Source organism: Macrobrachium nipponense, chromosome 20 (genome assembly GCF_015104395.2).
Source record: "Macrobrachium nipponense isolate FS-2020 chromosome 20, ASM1510439v2, whole genome shotgun sequence".
NCBI classification, from domain to species: Eukaryota; Metazoa; Arthropoda; class Malacostraca; order Decapoda; family Palaemonidae; genus Macrobrachium; species Macrobrachium nipponense.
In genome coordinates, this window is record NC_061089.1 from 32,322,478 (window position 1) to 32,344,299 (window position 21,822).

A 21,822-nucleotide genomic window follows, 5' to 3' on the forward strand; every position below is an offset into this window, starting at 1 on the left:
CCTCTGGCTTATGCCACGGACGCCCTGTCGTTGGATTGGAATCATGGGAGGAAAATTTATGTTTTCCTCCAGTGAATCTTCTCTTGAAAGTCCTAAGCAAACTAAGGTCTTTCAAAGGGATAGTAGCTCTGATTGCACCGGACTGGGCCCAAGAGCAACTGGTATCCTCTTCTTCTGGAATTGGGCTCCGACCTCAACGGATCCCCAATCCCAAGCTATCACAATCAGTACAAATGAGGACTGTGTTCGCTTCCTCAGGAATTGCTCCAGACCCTAACTTTATGGACTTCATGAAGTTTGCGGCTATAAAGATGCTAATATTGATCCACAGATATCTCTTCCTAGAATCAGATAAGAGAGAGTCAACCATTAGACAATATGACTCAGCTGTTAAAAAATTAGCATCTTTCTTGAAAGAATCGAACACTACAACCATGACAGTTAATCTAGCTATATCCTTATTCAGATCCTTGTTTGAAAAAGGTTTAGCAGCTAGCACTATTACCACTCATAAATCGGCTTTGAAGAAGATCTTTCAAGTAGGTTTTCAGATAGATCTGACTGAATCTTTATTTCACGTCTATCCCTAAAGCCTGTGCTAGACTTAGACCTTCTCAAAGGCCTACTGCAGTTTCATGGTTCTTAAATGATGTCCTCAAACTAGCTTCAGATACTGACAACTCGTCTTGTACATTCATAATGCTCCTGAGAAAGACATTATTCTTATTAAGCCTAGCTTCAGGAGCTAGAATTTCAGAACTGTCGGCTCTATCCAGGGATGCGGGTCATGTGGAAGTTCCTCCCATCAAGGAGAAGTTCTACTTGCTCCGGAATCGTAGCTTTTTAGCCAAAAATGAGGATCCTCTTGCAAGGTGGGCCCCTTGGAAAGTTATCCCACTTCCCCAGGATCCTTCTCTCTGCCCAGTATCAACTCTTAGAGCCTTTCTATCTCGTACTTCATCAAGATCCTCAGGTGCTCTCTTCATGAGAGAAAAAGGTGGTACTTTGTCAGTAAAAGGTATTAGGCAACAAATCCTTTACTTCATTAAACAAGCCAATCCTGATTCATTCCCAAAAGCACATGATATCAGGGGAGTAGACCACCTCAATTAATTACTTTCAACATATGAACTTGAGGATCTTAAAAAGTATACTGGATGGAAATCTCCGACAGTCTTTAAACGTCATTATCTAAAGTCCTTGGAATCTTTAAAATTTTCAGCAGTAGCAGCGGGAAACATGTTCCCCTGATACTGTATAGTAGTCGTAGTATAGATCCAGGTCTCCTTTCTACCTACATCATCCAACATGCCTCACCCTATCGCCATGCTACTCGGATATCCTAGCCTTAGCCGCTGAATCATATAGTGGATTGTCCCTTATTTTTTTTGCTAGGGACATCCACACTTGTACTGATAGTGTACTTCAGTGTACCTACCCTTATTTTTATGCTAGGGTAGGACACAATGTGTTTGTATATTTTGTAAATATTTTCAAGTAAATCCCTTTTGTTTATATTACACTGCATCTTGTAATTTACTGTGATTACTGTTTTTAAGTACTTAGATTACTAATGTTCTGTTATTTTACGTGTTTAGTATAAGTTAGTTTAAGTACTTAGTTTGTATGCTGTAATTGATTTACTTATATTATATCCATCATTTTACAACTGCTTTTTCATTTGTTCCTTTTTTCCCATCTTGTCTGTTTCTCTGGTAACTCTTTATTTTCATAGGCCGACACGAGCTTGAGCCCAGAAAAGGGATTTTTGACGAAGGAAAAATCTATTTCTGGGTGATTGGCTTGTCGCCCTATGAAACCCACCCTATATGTTGTCCCCCCCCATGCAGGACAAGATGTTTTTAGATTAAGGATGTCCGCTAGGGGCGCTGCTGTCCGTGGCGTCCTCTAGTAGTAGTAGTAGCGGCTGCATCGCCCGTTGTATCAGCTCTCTCTTAAGGGGTTCTGATTGGAAGTTCTAATTGGTGAATGTCTCGTGGTAGTGATTCCCACTCGCCCCTATTACCATACCGACACTTCTTTTTAAGAGTGAGCGAGTCAGTTTTACTGACATTTTCTTAATTTTGTTTTTCTCTGGTAATTTTAGATTAATTTTACCTAGAAAGAATGATATTAAGGATCCTTTCATAGGGCGACACGAGCCAATCACCCAGAAATAGATTTTTCCTTCGTCAAATCCATCTATTTCATCCATCTTTTTTCAACACCATTGAATATATAGTGACCCCTCCAAATTTTCAACATGACTTCAGTCACAAGACTAAAATAACAAGTGTTCTGTTTTGTTAATTACTTTATAGCTGAATAATCTGCAGAATATTTATTGTATTGCAAGTGAAGTGAACTGGATATTCCATCTTGAAAGGCGAGTGAATGAATGAGAACAACCAATGTTAAAAAATGCCATCGAATATATAGTGACCCCTCCAAATTAACAACATGACTTCATAGTCACAAGACTAAAATAACAAGTGTTCTGTTTTAGTAATTACTTTATAGGTGTGAATAATCTGCAGAGAATATTTATTGCACTGCAAGTGAAGTGAACTAGATATTCCATCTTGAAAGGTGAGTGAATGAGTGAGAACAGCCAATGTTAAAACGAAGTAAATTAATGAATGTTATATATGAGTCCGTCGAGACAGAAAATCAAAAAAGCTCAAATTGTTCTTAATGATCACAGCTACCATTGAGATCAGATTTCTTCTCTAGTCTTTGATTGTTATTATCATTGCAACCATTCATACTTTGTCATCATTAGTGTTAAAGGATAATGTCTTACTAAGAATATACGATTTTTGTCGTCCAGCTTTGCCTGATATAAAAAAAAAAGATTGTATTTTAAGTAAGGAAAAACATAATGTGGGTAATACAATTTGCCCATCATGGAAAGCCACTCTTTAAAACAGTCCGCGCAGAGGTCCCAAGCAGGATCTTAACCCAGTTTATTATTAGGATTAAGTGGATTATTATGGATTATTCTGATTATCCTACTCCCTCTCAGTTGTCTAGATGCTGTTTTGCTTATTAGATTTACTATCTCTTTACAGTTATCTCCTCTGTGATTTTTATCTCTCTATCGTCAATCATTGATGCGGACTGCACATCAGATCAGTCACTTTTTTTTATTTAATTAATTTTTTTTTTACCAACAGATGGCTGTACTGGAGTTTTCTTCAACATCATAATTTTTTTTGTTTGCTGAATATCAAAATTTTAGTAACTTCTTAGCAGTATGAACACATTCTCTTTTTCAATTTGCCATAAAATATTGACATCAATTTGATATGGGGTCCGCATGGGTTACAAATTCTTAGACCACCTTAGAAATAATCAAACTCCCCAGATTTGTGTTCATATGTTTTGCATAATTTTGCTGATGGGGTTGGGTGGAGAGGGAAACAAAAAAAATATATTACAAACTAAATTGGTGTTGGGATGTAATTTTCTTGTAACTCAAATACCATTTAATTATGAAATTTTAATTTCTAACTCTTGGTCTATAGTAGAGACGGGTTTTAGATTACCTAAGCATCCGGAACCTCATTCATTCAGCTTCCGGGTGTCCCCACGTTTTTCAAAATCGACAAGTGACATAATTTCAACTTAATAAGGCTATTCATCTCTGTAGCTGTTTGTAATGGTTTCAGTGATAGCTAAAGTAAAATTAATTGTTACATTTTTATATATACACATACGTACATTCATACTCACTTGTATATATGTGAATGCATACTATGTATATTCTTTGAGTATTATTTATTATATGTGTATGTATATATACTGCAAATGTTCACATGAGAAATAGTGTCTGGGACCATTTCCAAAAAAAATTGTATGTTCAGTGGATTATACTTTCATCCATATCTTCTACAGATCGAGAATGTAACTTCGTTTGTAACCTTTTGTGTCTTATTTGATGTATTTTGTATTTTTGATGTATTTTGTATTTTAACCCCTGAATGAGGATGACAGAGAGGGAGAATTTTAAAAAAAGCTGTGCTTTTTTATAGGTTTATCTTAAAATATCTATACATATATATATATATGAATAATATATACATACACCATTCAAAATCGTTGTGTATATAATACGATTTTGTTATTTCATAAGAGAATTTATAAACTTTTAGGAATGAGGTGACGCATATGACTAAATAGCGCCAGGGAATTAGGAATGGCAGCCTGTTAAGATTAGACTTTCCTCATTCCTTAACGAAGAGATTTGTCTGTTTTGACTTTTGGCAGAGATGTATTCAGTTCAGAATAGGTGTTGATAAATTGATATACGAGATGTCAAAGATTTATTATAGATATATTTGTGATTGGGTGGTATATCAGAGTTGACTGACAGGTATATTACAGGTATAATTATAAACTAGGCCAAGGAAAATGTTATGATCAATGGTAAAGTGTCCTTTTACAAGTATTATTAAGTATTGTTGTCATTTTAATTTTAACTTTTTTAATAATTTTTCTGCATTGATGCATCTGCGTAGCTTGATATCCAGAGAAATTTAATGATTCCGTATTTTACTCTTAACAGGATGATTGAAATTCAGATGAAATAAGTTTTTAAAACATTTCTGAGAATCAGTTGACGAAAGTGAAATATTAAAATATTGATTTTGAAGAGTTATAATAAACATTAAAATTTTCCTATAAAAAATTATGAGATTACAAACTTCCAGAAAAATAAACCATGTATTAATATGGTTTTGTAGTGACATGTGCTTTACCTGGGATCAGCTTTCTCCTTGAAGCAAGAGCAAAAATGAATATGAGGTGTATGACCAGAGTAGCTTGCAAATATTTATATACAGGCCCACTTAATGGGGGAAATGCAGTCATTAGGAAACTCTTTGCAGAAATTAAAAACAAACGTGATTAGAAACAGTTTTTCAAAGACACCGATAATCAGCAAGGGTAAATTTGTTTTATGGTGCTGTTAGTATTACTCGGACGGGAATTTATATAAAATTGAATGCTTTGAGGAATTGTTAAATTTTTTTTACATATCCCAGAATAAAGCACTTAATGAACCTTACACGTATCTCATCCATTGCATATCCTTGGCAGCACAAAGGTGAAAAGCGAGCTTAAAAGATAGACATCGTTTAAAAATGTAATGTTATCAATGCAGTTTACATTCTTATAATCCTATTCTGTTAGATATCAAGCACATCTTTTAACTGTAATTTTAATAAATATCTTGGTTTAAAATATCGTTTGAGCAAGTTGCAGTAATTACAATTTTGGTTTATAATAACAGAAAGCACATTTGATTAGCTCATTCTTTCTTTATGCTCTTTGAGGTCCTGTGAAAGTGTTCGTCAGAATTTAATCTAATGATTTTTATATGCATGTATGTATGTATGAGTTATGTGTATATACCGCTATTGATATATATACATCCATATATATGCCTGCTTGCATCTAAGTATACATGTATTATAAACAAGTTTAATTATATATATATATATATATATATATATATATATATATATATATATATATATAATATATATATATATATATATATACATACATACATACATAACATACATACATATACTTATTTATGAATGATCCTGTGTAAAATGGTACTAAGGGTACATTTAGAAATGTAATGACATGTATATAAGAGCTCCCCCTACACCTCATAAATACCATGAAAATTGTACTATTTTATTTTCATATAGTTCAGTTATATCTCATTCCCAAAGTTGCATTCCTCCTTATCCTAAACCACCCCCTTCCTCCCCTATCTGATGATTCAATCCTTCCAGTGAACTACTATGAATTTTTATTGTATAATTGTCAGTTTTGTTTTGTGTGAGGTTCTAGGCATATTTTTACCTGCAGTTTCTGTATTCTTTTGATCTGTTTTGGCATCTATTGATTGTTAGCACCTCCATAGACTTTTCTTTATAAAAAGTTTGCCCCGAAGGATGTGTTCTTCCATCCCAGCTGAGCACACTTAATGATGCAACACAACCCTACCCTTATTGTTGTCGATGGAGTTGCCTATTAGTAAATATTACAACACAATACGCACAGTTTACCTCTGGTTGAATGCTCTAACGTAATCATTAAGAGAATATGAGGGTTGTTCTATCCTAGTCTTTGGGATTTTATCTCTTGAAGTGCATTATTAATAATAACTGTTAATCCCACGTGGAGATTTGAATGATGAATTTAATCCACTATCTTGTCCCCAGTGACGTGTGAAGTCACTTATCATATGGCAGTTTTCTATGTTTATATTACGAAATGTTTTTTGTTTAATGCTATTTGTTTTTTGTTGATTTAGTGTGACTTTTATACATATTCTCCGCGCTCATTGAATGAAACAATTTTCCAACTACTCAAAAGCCTTGGTATTATTCAGTGGCTTTAATTTAAAATATTTTGTTTGCAATGTGACTTGTTTCTTGCTTAGTTTTGTGACTATCCTTGTGAATACCATCAAACAGTCTTTAAGAGCGTCATATTTTTTACAAAGGGAACTTCATGTGTGATTCTGTTTGTTAATAATGTACTTTTTCTACAATTATGTGTATTTATTATTATTATTATTATTATTCGTGGAGGCTTCCTTTATCTCCTTGTGGGAGAATTATATCTTCCATTGCCAGAGTAAGTCAGATTTTTTGTAGACTAAACAAGTTGTCGTACTGACAGGGTATCACTGTGTCCATAGCAAATAGATAGAATTATGTAAACAAAAGATATTAGTATGAAATTGTTTTACCAATGAATATTTCCAGTCTCACATGTAAAATGAACAGACACCGTGACTGTCCTGCGAGTACCTCATTCTTCTTTGGCATTTAGTGATCTGTTTGATGTTTAGACCAGGTTCTTTTCAGCCTTTTCACTTGCCATATATTGTTCCCACGAGTATAGTTTTTCTTTTTTGTTTTAATGACATTTGATTTCGCAAAATTCCAGTACAATTAAGAAGAAAAAAGTTATGACTTGAATGATGGTACCAAGATCAGGATTAGTTTTTAAATCACAATCACTCCTAAAGCGATTTTTAAATGCTGGTGTATTTTTATAAATAATTTACTAAAATAAAATAGAAGATAAAATATGTAACTAGTTAATCCGTTAGATATTTTCTTTGGCAAACATTTCTGGCCTTAGACTACCTAACTTGGCCAACATTGTACTTGCCAAAGACACTCAAACCAACGATCCTTTGGACGAATGAAAGAGTTTAGCAGCATCAACCATCGCTCTCTTGATTGGTTGAAGTCTGATGTGCCTTAGCCAATCACATGCAAGCTGATCTGTAACTGGCTGAGGCTTGGTTTCGACCAATCACAAAAAGTGGAGAGATCAAGAAAAAAATGCCCTGTTGCCAAATCTCTTCCGCGTCCCTCCAAGCGGTTGTTGACGTCATCTCTATATATATTTTATGGCTTCGGATGATCTTGTTAAATGATTATGATTAATCTCTGAAACTCCCTTGTTATCAAAAAAGCCAGATTGTGGGACCTTTGCGCGGTATGACCTAACAATAACCCAGCAGTTCTTTTGTACGTACTAATAGATCTGTACATAGGGCAAAATATAAATGTTGTTAATAGGACAGTTGCGAAATAAAGAGAAATTTTAACAGATTCTTGGTGTTTTGGATCACCTGCTTAAATGTACACTGACTGCCCTAGAAGTACTTTTGGTGAATTTCAGTTCATCAGTAATGCTGTGCCAAGTAGGTGTTCCAACAGGGATATAGATCAATGCTTTTTATATTTTTATATGTATTATGTATGAGTAGTATTCATCAATGCAAGTACCTGAACTTGATAAGGTAGTCAACGGGTGGTGAGTAAGGCCTTTGCTCTTGTATCTTCAACCCTTGGTTTCTTTGCAATTGCATCAGATTCTCTTGACCACATACCATTATACCAGGATGGTCTTTCATGTAATAGCCCCTTATACCACTCTTAGGTGGTATTTTATTAGCCTATACTTTTCTGAAACTTAGATAGGTGTCCTTTCCATTGTAGAAGAAGCTGTGATTGATAGCACTAAGGCATTCTACGTGGTTGAAAGGAGGTTGTGTAATTGGTTGCTGGATAACAAACTCCTGATCAAAAAATAGGAACATTAACTGGATCCAAAACACTACATGTGTAAGTGACTCCGTCGTACTTACAAACGAGTCACAATGTTGTACTTTTGGTTTGCATTAGCAAACTTCAGTTGGTATGGCTCACTCTATTCTCCGTTGAACTCTGAAAGATATTCTCTTGATTTTACTTCTTTCCTAAGTAGAATGCAGAGTTTCTGAATAGATGTTTGGACTACAAGAAGCAGAGGAAGTCCGAGATACAATTCGTTTACAAAAGCATAAGCAAGTAAAACCTGCTCAATATACAGACATATGAACTAACATACTTATCTAGGTTAGTCACGTATGCCTTGACATCTCATGGGAGTCAAATGGTTCCCAGGAAGGCATTGTTGATTTGTTTATGTCCGACATAGATACTACTTATTCAAGGCGTTCACACACTTGGATTTTTAGACAATCTTTCCTGCATGACCTCCTTGGCCTATGGCCTGATTCATGTTGCATGCATTACTCTACAGAATGTTTACATACATTCTTATTTTTAATGTAAACACTTACATTACTGCTCGGTCCTGAATCAAACAAAGGTAGGAAATATTGCCTCACCACATGATGTGTAATAGTGTGATTTTAGATATAAATACACAGGTTATGGTAATTATAGAACTACCAACAGAATGTTTAAGGAAATGATATTTAACTGGTTATATGTAAAAATCAGACATAAATGTAAAATGAATATAAGTAAAAAAAAAATACATGGAGTATACAGATACAGATCCACGTATCAGACATATGCAAATGATATGATCCTAAATACTAAGGATTATATGTGATATATATTTATACATTTGTATAATACCAGTCATGAAGATACATATTCAACAAAAATACAAGCGTGTTTCTGATGGTTACATGACACAAAGATTATATGTTAAAAATCATATTTTGATCAAAATTAATGGTACCAAAATGTGATAATATATAAGGTAACAGGTTGATTATAGGTGCTACCTGATATACACATGCATGCATACATTGATTCAAGTTATTCATTGAAATAAATGTGATTAAGATATGTGCACTTTATATAGGTTCCTAGTGCATACACGCACAGATAAAGTGGTTCATTGTTTAACTTTTATATGCTTCAAATAAGTGCGCTGATAGACATATTGTATAGATTAGTTTGCATTGATTATTTTTAAGATACTGATACTTTTACATATGGAATGCTTTGTCGGGAGGTTTCTACTACACAGTTAGCCAGTGTCTTATACAACTTTTCGCGCATTTCACAGTTCCAAACAACTTCCTTGAGTTAAGGGAAATGGCCAGTTTCAGATGACCCTAACTTTAAATGCCTTAAGGGCATAAGGAAGATTGTCTGGACGGTCTCTGACGTTCTGTTGATGAGCCACCCTTCTTCTCTTCATCTTACGCCAAGCGAATACATTCATGGTGACCAGAATCACCACCGTCACCAGGGTCACAGCTAACAAAATGTAGAAACGAAGATCCTCTTCAACGCTGTAAGCGGGGGAAGTATGGTCCATGGTAGCCAAACACATCAGCTGCTGGGCTACCTTTTGATTGTAAGGCAAAGGGAGTGCAGGGATATGGGTATTACCCCAGGAGAAATTCGCAAAATAAGCTCTCTCCCTTATGATGGTGCTTATTCCATGAACGGTGTAGTTGGTCATTGCTCCACTGCAGCCATCCGCAGCGACGAACAGTCATGAAGATGCAACTGATCCATCTGGGCATGCGACTTTAAATTCTTCAACAGTGAATCTCAGCCAGGTCCCATTATTCAGCCTGTAAGCGAACTTATACTTGTCAAAAGGGTAAAGTCGATCCAGGCAGCGATCTTGTGTGCGGAAAAAAAGAACCATTAAGGGCTAGGCCTAACTCGCATGAACCCTCGGATATATTGTGGAATTTAAAGGAGTCAGCCATGCAAACCTTATTACCCATGGCATTGTAACAATGAACGAACAGGTCTAGGTCTCTGACGACCGTAAAAGTTTCCTTATTAGGGGAAATTAATACGTAGCCAGACAAATTCGATATTACTGGTAATGAGCTATTTGACATATAAGTAGGAAACGGAGCTATTTTGTAAGATTTCCATGCATCAGAAAAATCGAAGGGGACATTAATCATAATTTTGTAATTTTCCACGCTTACTGAGATTAAGCTATAATAGAATTCAATCTTATGTGCTTCTAACATAGGAGTATAACCAAGTTTCTCACATGCATTTTCTAAAGTTAATGTTAAGTCTTTGATTGGCAAAAGATGCAGTGAAAGGACTCCCTTTGTAGCTAGAGTGGTCGCTTTCACGTAGTCTTTGGATTTTTCAATAAAATGTGAAATCTTCATATGGATATGATCCACCTTCGAACTGTAATATGCTAAAGTTTCAAGCAAGTATTGCACATCCATGATCTGATTTATATTACTGGAATGTTCGTTCACCAATGTCATAAGTGGATTTATTGACTTAATTGTTTGTGAAGTTTGGAGAAAAATAATTCATGTTGATGTTGTAAAAATTCAATCCTCTTATTCTGATCGTTAATTTTAATATGATTGGAAATTCCAAGACCTAAGCTTGCTAAGAATCCAAATATATTAAGTGCAGCAAAGAAAAATGAGTTACGCCTTTCTACATTATTGTGTCTGACGGTCCACATGAGATCGCGAGCTAAGTATTCTGATTCAGCTGTCTTGTTTTGCAAATCATAAAACAACATTTCAGCGGTACCCAATGTCTGAGAAAGCAGATTCTCTGGGTTAAAAGGAAAATACCGCTTGTGCAATTGATTCTGTGACTCAGCAAATCGCGTTAAGTCGCTTTTAAGATTAATGACAATCATTTTCTGGCAAGAAAATTGCTTGCAAATCAACTTCAAGAATTACATTGCTCGGTTCTTTCAATGATTGAGCAATGAGTAAATTGGATATCCCTTGTTTTGGAACTCGTCCCACATGAGAAAAATGCCTGAACAAACAGTACCAATCCGAACAATATAAGCTTCATGTTGGAAACCTGCAAATAGTGAATTATCTGCAAATAGTGAATTATATGTAATTACTCATGTTAAATTATTTGTGGGCGTAAGGATGTGGAAAGGCGTCGTAGCGGGAGTGCCATAAAGCGCTTCATGTGGCGACATTTTTATAGATACGTGATATGAATGATTAAGAGTGCTTAGATCCGCGGGGATGGCAATATCCCAATTGGGATCCATTCCCCCCAGTGTAACTCGTAGGACATTTAACACTTTCCTATTTACCCTTTCCACCAATCCGTTTGACTCTGGGTGATAAATCATGGTATTGATTTTCTTAATGCAAAGGAATTCGCACAACGAGTTAAGGAAATGATTATTGAATTCTCCACCAGAGTCAGAGATTGTCATGTGTGGAATTCCGTGTTTACAGATGTAGCACTCGTAGAATTTCCTAGTGCATTCAATTGTGGTTTTTGTTTTTAGTGCTATTAATTTTGTGTATCTGGTCAAGCCATCAATTGACACTAAGAAGCGCTTATTTCCTCTGTCAGACTCATAAAACCCTGTTAATAAATCTAAGTGTACTCTTTCAAAGGGTTGACTTGGCACTGGGTAGGCCCCTAGGCTGACAGGTGTCATAGTGTGCCCTTTGTTTTCATGACAAATGTGACAATTAGCTATGTGTTTTTTTTATATCTGTAAGCATTTTAGACCAGTAGATTAGTGATTTGGCTTTCTGTGACATGATAGAGAACCCGGGATGACCATGTAAGGGATTGGAATGCAACCAGTTTAGAATGATTGGTATAAGAGAGATTGGTACTACTACCTGGTCGTTAGTCACCTGTGGTGTGCTTCGGGTTTTCCTCGTCACAGACCTACACTGAATACTTTAAATATTCTTTTTCTTTAGGATTTCCGTTCAAAGCATCTATTATTTTACTTAACTGCTGATCTTTCCTTTGTTCAGTCTGTACCAGTTCAGCGCTCCAACCCGGGTCTTCAATGTGTGCGATCGTTTGGATTAGTGAATTTTCTTGTTCAGATACTGTTTTAACAATGGGCACGGATGTTGATATATCTTCTAGTTCAGCTAATGGTTCCATACATGATGGCGCAGGGTTGCGTGATAATGCGTCAGCAATGATATTCGCTTTCCCAGGTAGGTATGCTATCTTTGCTACAAAGTCTTGAATGATCATATGCCACAGAGTTCTTTTGGGACTGTCTATTACTGCATATTTCCTTTCAGAGGGCTTCAGTTTAGTGAATAAAAAGCTATAAGGAAGATCTGTTTATCATATTGCTGAAGTAGTACCCCTCCTACCCCTTGGTCTGAGGCGTCAGTTGCGATAAAGAATTCCTTACTGAAATCAGGTTATTTTAAGATAGGTGAACTGCACAATTTCTCTTTCAAGGTATTGAACGCCTGTTGATGCGTTTCAGACCATATAAGATCTACACCCTTCTTTGTAAGGTCCGTTAAAGGAGCTGCTATGATTGAATAGTTGCACACAAACCTTCTATAGTAACCGGAACACCCCTTTATGTTAGTAGGTACTGGAAAGTTATGGATAGCTGACAATCCAAACAATTGCTTTGCCTCCTAAGTGAACCCTCTAACTCTGCAGAGAGGTTTTCAACAGAATGGTGGTGGTTACTTCCTCAAGATCATTATGAGGCTTACCACAAATCCAGAGAAGCGCCTCAGCGGCGTGGTTGGTATGGTATTAGCATCCCACCACGGTGGTCGCGGGTTCGATCTCGACCATTCCATTGAGGAGTGAGAGATGTGTATTTCTGGTGATAGAAGTTCACTCTCAACGTGGTTCGGAAGTCACGTAAAGCCGTTGGTCCTGTTGCTGAATAATCACTGGTTCCATGCAATGTAAAAAAAGCACCATACAACTACAAATCCAGAGATCTATAGCAGCACTGCAGTTGTGTTACTAATAGAAGATAAGGACATCCAGAAAATCCCCAATTCCCAAAGACAAAAGCTGGATTTCCCAAGGAAGGGACTGATGCATCAGTAGTGGCAAGTGAGTGAATGCCTCTGCCATTGTGCTCAGTTACCATCAAGTATAGTAAGAAGGGCAGCTGTTTTGGGGTCTCAACTCTGTTAAGACAGCAACTACCAGATCTTGTCTGCCTTCTCTAGTGAGGTCTTCTGTTTTGGGACAGGATTGGGAATGGACGAAGGAGCAGAATACTGCTGTGGGATCCCTTTGGTTGAATAACAGGCAGCTACTACAGACCTGAGAAAAGGGATTTTGATGAAGGAAAAATCTATTTCTGGGGAGAGACCTGTGTCGCCCGGTGAAAAGGATCCTGCTATCCACTTTTCTAGTATAAATAGGTTCTAAATATACCAGAGAAAAAAGCTAGCATGGTATGCTGAGGTTACTACCCTCGCGCAAGCACCCTAAGGGTGTCGGGTATAAAGTACAAGGCGAGCGGAAGCCACTATTCACAGGTCTCCTGCCAACTAGAGGTTTCCTTTCCAATAAACCTCTCATGGGGGGAGCCGACCCAACGGCTACTATTTCCCCCTCTCTCTCGCTACTACTACTACTACCCGACCCCAGCGCCATCTGCAATCCTGAAATTTTTTAGACATTTTGGCTTGGATTGGTGTAGGGGTAGGGAAGTCAATTAGAAGGGCTGGGTTTCACCGGGCAACACAGGTCTCTCCCCAGAAATAGATTTTTCCTTCGTCAAAATCCCTTTTCTGGGTCGACCTGTGTTCGCCGGTGAAAAGTTACCAGAGAATGCCCATCCAAGCCTACTAGATACCAAGTAATCTTATAAGGAGGAGTTAAATGAAACCTGGTTCATTTTAGCTTAAATTTACTAACTTAACATATGACAAAATATATAATTAAACTTAAGCTTACTTAAAGACTACTTATGCTAAGACTTAAACTTATGGCTTAGAATTAGAAATAACCTAAAGGTATCATAATTTGACAGTGCATCCTGTAAGGAATTTATCACATTTCAGAATATGTACAGTCCGGTCTATAAAAACAATCCAGAACACAATATTTCATATACAACGTTAGCGGCAGGATGACGCCCAGGTCCTCTCAACCCAGAGGAGAGAGGTGTAGTGGAGAGTACGGGCGAGGCAGGTAGAAAGGAGAATGTATTAGGGAGGAGAAAGGGGTAGAAGGAGGTTGATAGGATTTATTATTCAGGGGAGACTATGCTCCCTGCAGCAACTGCTGGGAATTTAAGGGCTTCTAAATTTTTCGAATAGTGGCGCTTGAAGACTACTGGAGATTTCCAACCTGTATATTTCTTTAGATCCTCAATATTCATATTTTGAAAATAATTAATGGAAGTAGCCACCGCCCGGATGTCATGGACATGTGGGATGGAATTCGGGTTGGGTTGTTTAATGAAGTAAGAGTATTTGCTGTCTGATACCTTTAACAGAGATTGTGCCACCTTTTTCTCTAATAAAAAGAGGACCTGACAATGTTGTGGAGGTTCTAGCTTGAAAGGATTTAAGGGTAGTGACAGGGCACAATGATGTGTCCTGTGACAATGGAATGATTTTCCATGGAGTCCATCTATTTTGTGGGTCCTCATTCTTAGCGAAGAAGCTCCGGTCTGGGGATAGTAGTACTTCCCCTGACGGGAGGAAATTTATGTTGTCTGGATTTCTTGAGAGAGCTGAAAGTTCAGATATTCTGGCACCTGAGGCCATAGCCATTAAGAATAAAGTTTTTCTTAGGAGGGTTATGTATGAGCATGATTCATTAATAGTGTCTGACGCCAATTTAAGTACATCATTCAAGAACCAAGTGACCTTTTGTAGGCGGACCGTTGGTCTTAGGCGTGCGCATGCTCTCGGAATGGAAGAGAAGTATGCATCTGACAAGTTAATATTGAAGCCGACTTGGAAAATTTTCTTCAAGGCTGACTTGATTGTTGTAATAGTACTGGCGGCTAGGCCTTTCTCAAATAGAGTTCTAAAGAACGAGATTGCCAGATTTGTGGTCATTTTGTGGGCTCCCGATTCATTTAGGAACTTAGCCAATTTTTTAACAGCCGAATCGTATTGCCTGAGAGTTTAATCTCTTTTATCTGATTCTATAAATACAATGTTACATGGATCAATACTAGCGACTTTTTGGGCTGCAAACTTCATGAAGTCCATGAAGTTAGGGCTTTCAGAATTCTTGAGGAAGCTGACACACTTTGAGTTTGTACTATCTGTGTCAATTCCGGGCAAGGGATCTGTTTGGGCTGGAGATTCAGCTCTAGGAGGAGCGGAAACAAGTTGCTTTTCGGCCAATTGGGAGCCACTAATGCTACTTGTCCTGTGCAAGACTTTCATCAGAAGATTCACTGGAGGGAACAGATAAATCTTCTGCCACTTGTTCCAATTTATTGACATCGCATCTGTGGCATAGGCTAGAGAGTTCAGGTTGGGAGCCACATAGCATGGTAGCTTGTGGTTGGATTCTGTTGTGAATAAGTCCACTTGAAGGCCCGGGACTTGATTGTAAATCCATTGGAATGAATTCTTGTCCAGGGACCACTCTGATTCTAGTGGAGTAGTCCTGGAAAGACCGTCCGGGATGACATTCCTGACTCCTGCCAGATGGGTTGTTTACAGGTGCCAATGATTCTTCGCTGCCAAAGCAAATATTGCAATCAGCATGTGATTCAATTTGCTTGACCTGGAACCTCCTCTGTTCATGCAATGTACCACCACTAGGCTGTCTGAGACTATCCTCACATGGCTGTTCCTGGCCGGAGTTAGTCACTTTAAGGTTAGGAGGACTGCCATAGCTTCTAGCACATTGATATGGAACTGGCGGAACGTATTCGACCATATCCCTTGAACCTTCTTGTGCTGAGAGCATCCCCCCCAGCCACTCAGTGACGCGTCTGTATGAATTGTCAAAGACGGCGGAGGGAATTGCAGTGGTACTGCCTTGGTTAGGTTCTTGTGCTTCGTCCAAGGGCGAAGCCTCTTTGCTAGTATGGGTGGAATTGCTGAGATTTTGTCCCTGAGATTGTTGTTGGCTCTCTTCATCCAGACTCGATTGATATCTTTCAATCTGGCTTTTAGTAGGACGTCTGTTATTGATGCAAATTGTAGTGAACCGAGGATTCTCTCTTGGGTACGACAAGAGGCCTTTTTGTTCCTGAGAAACTGTCTTGTAGCCGCTGCTATCTCTGGCCTTCCTGGGTGGAAGGGATAGCTCGTGTTTTTCAAGGTCCCATTGGATTCCCAACCATTGAAAGTGGGAAGCCGGTTCCAGCCGAGATTTCTCCTTGTTTATTTGAAAACCCAAAGACTCCAAGAGTTCTATTACTTTGGCTGTCGACCTGCGGCATTCCTCGATGCTGGCTGCCCAAATGAGCCAGTCATCTAGGTAGGCTACTAACATTATTCCCCTGGTTCTCAGTTCTTGGACTATCATTTCTCCTAGCTTGGTGAATATTCTGGGCGCAGTATTGAGCCTGAACGGCACGACTCTGAATGAGTAAGCTTTGTTCCCTAGTCTGAAGCCTAGGTATGGAGAGAAGTTCCTTGCTATTGGAACATGAAAGTAAGCGTCTGTAAGATCTATAGAGGTGGTGACGGCATACGGAACTTGTCGCAAAGAATGTATGAATTGAGCCTTGACAAGTCCAGAATCACTCTTCTTTTGTCTGAGTCCTTCTTTGGAACCGTGAACAGACGTCCTTGAAATTTTAGTCTCCTTACTTTCTTTATGGCCTTCTTTTGTAGGAGATCCTTGGTATATTCTACCAGATCCACTGTTGGGGTCTGGAAGAAGTTTATTGGTGGTGGAGGCCCTTCCTTCTATTTCCAGCCCAGGCCCTTGGAGATTATACTGTGTGCCCATGGACTGAAGGTCCAATGATCTTGAAAGAGATATAATCTCCCTCCTAACTGCGGGCTCTCACTGGTTGGCTGCAGGTTTGTACCCTCTTCCTCCTCTGAATCCTCTACCCCTTGATCCGCTTCGTAGTCAGGAGTGGCCTCTAGCTCTACTGCTACCAGCATGCCTATTGTAGCCACGAAAGGATTCCCTGGCTTCATAGGCGGGGTTAAAGGCGGGGGAGGTCATGACGGCTCTGGAGGTTGAGGGTTGCTGGGCCGGCGGAGTCTGAAACAGAACAAACTGCTGCTGTGGCTGGGCTTTTGATGTTAAGGGTTTCCCAATTTGGGATATTGGGACTGCCTGAACTACTGTCTGAGGTCGAGAGGACTTATAGGGCATGTACCTCCTCGGCCTCTTCTTTGCCCTAGCTTGTTGTCCGGGTGCTTCAAACTTCCGTTTGAAGGGAAGTCCCCACCGGACTCGGAAGCTCTGGTTGGCTCTAGATACCTCCCTCAAGACATTGTTCACTTCTTCTTACGGAAAAAGGTTTTCCCCCCAGATTGATGCCTTTATCAACCTGTTGGGTTCATGCCTCATGGAAGCCTCCGCCAGGACATATTTCCTGCAAGCTCGTCTTGCCATGCCAAAGTCATACAGGTCTGACTGGTAAGTCTGTAATAGACTCTTTGTCAAGACCTGGAACAGCTGTTCATCCTTATAGGTTGTGGCTACCAATTCCATTGAGGTAACGGAGTTGGCAGACCTTGCCAGTCTCGTCCTAGCCTCAAACTCTGTTTTTATCAGATTCTCCGGTAGCTTGGGTAGCTTGTCGGAGAATAATGTTGAGGCACAGTCCACATCCAGTTTACCTACGGTAAACGTGGGCGGAGCTTTGTGCCAGAATTCTCTGCTGGCAGGGAGGAGAAGGGAGGTAGCCTCTGTCTCCTTTAAAGCTGCGAGAGGTTTATCCTCCGCTATGGCCTGGAGAGTTAACTCCGTCACCTTGTCGGTGCAAGGTGACGGGACTCGATCTGGTGTCACAAACATGGTGTAAGAGCCCTTGTGAGGCGTTAACCTGGTGTTAACGCACTCCCATTCGGCCATGGTGCGTGCCCAGACAGCTTGGGCTTGTTCCTTCGGGAAGATCAGAGTTTCTTTTGGGACCTTGTCCACTCTAACTAGCGCGTGTTCTGCTAGTCTGGCGAACCCGAGGAAGGGAAACTGGAGACCTTTTGGGTGGAAATCGAAGTCCTCCAATGGTCGGGTCCCGCATCCTTCAATAGTTAATTTCCCATCTACATATGGGGCATGCATAGTAGGCCGCCATGGGTTATTCTTGTGGAAGGGTGGTAGTTTGGAAGCATCCGACACTCCCATAGCAAGCGCCGGAGATCCAGAGTGGAGAAAACCGGACATCATGTCTTGCAGCGGTTTGATCTGCTTGGACATCATGTCTTGTAGTGGTTTGATCTGCTCGGCCACCATTTCTGAAACAGACTGGCCGTAGACCTCTGGTCCGGAGGTGTGTCGCAACGACTCAAACCTCTCGTCTGCTGCCTCTCTAACCTTCGTCAATAGAAGGCTAGCAAGTTCGAGGTCTAAGCCGGACTCCGTCGCCTTGGGTTTGGCGGACTTTGATCTCGATCCCTTTGAAGGGAGAGAGCCCTTGGCAGCAGGCGACTTATCATATGATGTCGACAGCCTTGGGGTCTGAGATGACTTAGTCGCCGCTGACGGAGTCGGCTTTGATCCCTTGGGCAGGGATTTCGGTCTTACAGTCTTCTCCTTGGGACGAACCGACCGTGAGCTGTCCCAGGCGGGGGTGGACTTAGAGAAGCCCCGGAAAGAAGAGGTAGAAGAAGGAGTAGGGCTAAGGAGACTACCTGCCTCACTTACCTCGCCACTTACCTGCTCTCCCAGGGCCATCGGTTCGGTGTGGATGTTGATGGCAGCCACATCTACCATCAATTCCTCCTGCTCGGATGGCGGCCGCCACACTTGGATGGACAGACGCCGAAGGGGACCCTTTGAACAGAAGAGTTCCCAGGGTGGCGTCCAAAATGTAGGGATGCCCCGACGGTGCATTCCGGCCGTACCCGGAGACCCATCTCTTCAGGTCCGCCCTGGCTGTCTGGCGGGCGTCCTCACTCGACTGTCAGGGAGGAAGGGAGAATTAATCTTCCGACATAGGGAACAGGTTGATTGAACAATATTATCATATTTGTTACAATTTTTATCATGAAGAAAAGGGAGGGGGGGTTTTAAGATGCTTACCTGATCATTCAGAAGGAACATCACCATTTCGTAGCAGATGGTGCAGGCCTCCGGGTGCCAAACCATATACGGCAGCAGTCCCTCCTCACCTACAAAGGGGACGGAGCAGTTTGCGTGGGAACGACACACTTCGTGCCCCACGGTCTCAGCAAGGGAGGCGGAACACCCTGCCGACTGGCAGCGCACCTTTTGTTATGGTAATTATTAATGAGTATCATCCCAAGGAGTGCCGGAGCTACTCCGGCGGTGGTATGGAACTTAAACTAGATAAAGTTCAAGACTTACTCATTAATAAATAACATCTAATTCACTGAATAAATTCTTATATATATCTAATTCACTGAATAAATTCTTATTTATAAAGGTTAACTGCTTGGTCTCGGACCCGCTCCTGGATTTTATGTAGGCCTGGTACTTGGGAACCAATATCCGACGGACTGTGAGGAGGACAGGCCTCAACTCTGTATGTCCGGCCGGACCGGAGGGCTACGTATGAACGTAGGCGCCTACATTATATCTCCAAGAATGAGGACTGAGCTATAGCAGGTTTAATGCAAAACTCCGGTGGCGGGTGTGAGGGTGAGTCACTCTCCGTCGGCACTGCAAGGGTCCGGAGCTGTTCACTGTATGATCCCTCAAGACTTAGCTCACCTGAAGTCTCATTTCTCCCTGTCCTAGCCACTGGCTGTGGAATAGGCGGAGGTGGCGGGTCAGGGGAAGGTAATTCCATAACTGACGTTGCCTACCTCTACTGAGGAAGGGGTAGGAGCACGGCTCTTACCCCAATTCCACTGTTAGAGGAGCCGGAAAGAGACAACGGGGCGGCGGAGCCAAATATGTACTGCCTGAAGCTATGTCCGTCATCTGGCGGGGGCCGGAGGACTATAGCTTGGAGTCGTAATATCCCTCACCCCCTCATACCCGTCCCCCTCCCTCCACTTATGTGAAACTCAAGCGGACATTCCTCACTAAGAGTACTAGTACCGCGAGTTATAACGGTTCGGCTGGGCCGAATCTAGTAGGGGGTGCGGCTAAGGGGGAAGGGGGGTGGTCGGTCGAGAACGTCTGGCTCCCTGTCCGATCAGAGGTGGCCACCTATTAGTAGTTGTGTAGGCTAACACTGTAGGGGTGGTAGTACGACTGGGTCCATGGACCGTCGTGGTTGGTACTGCAACCAGTTGGGGTGGCCACCCATTAACGGTTGTGTAGGCTACCACTGTAGGGGTGGTAGTGCAACTGGGACTATGGCCCGTCGTGGTTGGTACAGCAACCGGTTGGGGCAGCCACTCATTAGCGGTTGTGTAGGCTACCACTATAGTGGTGGTAGTGTGACTGGGCCCATGGCCTGTCGTGGTTGGTACAACAACCGATTGGGGTGGCCCTCGATCGAGAGATATAGCCTACGACTAAGGATTAAACCAAAGGAGGCTAGGCTATGACGAATGTTAACCAGACCTTTTACAGTACAGTAATACAGCATAGCATAATGAAGATAATGGATATACATCAGATTGATAATGAGGTATTATGGAAGAGTTGCAAGGGGTTCTTATATACATATATATATATTGGGAAATTAACCGATATGGATTTAACTGACTAACCGAGTTCTCTAGCGACGTGGAATGTCAGGTAAAACTTCCTCTAAGATATCATTATGCGGATAGTACTCTCAGCTAAACCTACCAAAATCGAATTTATACGATTCAGACTGGCCAGGAGGATAAATTCCGCTTGGTTGGGCTGAACTGATGGGTGGCAACTCTCCCACCTCTTCAGTGAATAATGAATAGGCATACTATTTGCATATATTTATTTTCGAAATTAATAATAATTCATGCAAATTACGTTGGTGAGAGGGAACGAGTTACTAACTCTCTCTCTCTCTCTCTCCTACTAAATAATAGACTGCGTGGTCTATCAATGATGATAATAATATTATCGTTATGTCGAGATCACTCGGACACGTTCATGAACTGGGGAGGGGGAGGGGGAGGGGAGGGGAGGGGGAGGGGGATGCGAACGCTCTTAGTCTAGTCCCCAGACTTGCCCCCGAGTATGTCGTGAACGTGTTCAATATTTCTACGACATAACAAACCAATAATAGTAAGAAAAATACATTAGAACACAGGAATTAGGTACTTTTATAAGCAAAAACCATCTGATTTATTCTTATTTAAGCTAAAACATCGTACCTAAATCCCACGCGTTCTTGCTCCTGACACCAAAATGGCGGGGGGACGCAATACTTTCTACGGGGCCGAAGGCTAATAAAGGAAGTCCCGCAACCATATAATTTATGAAAAACAGAAAATGGGGTACTCAGCTTTGGTGCGGTGGACATATCAGCTGAAGCCATCGCGAAAAAGCACTTAAATCTGCGAAAAAGTACGAGCAAGAAAAAACGCGTTGTAGTCTCACGAAATCTAAAAACAGGATTGTAGATGGCTCTCGGGTCGGGTAGTAGTAATAGTAGTAGCGAGAGAGAGGGGGAAATAGTAGCCATTGGGTTGGCCGGCTCCCCCCATGTGAGGGATTATGGAAAGGAAACCTCTAGTTGGCAGGA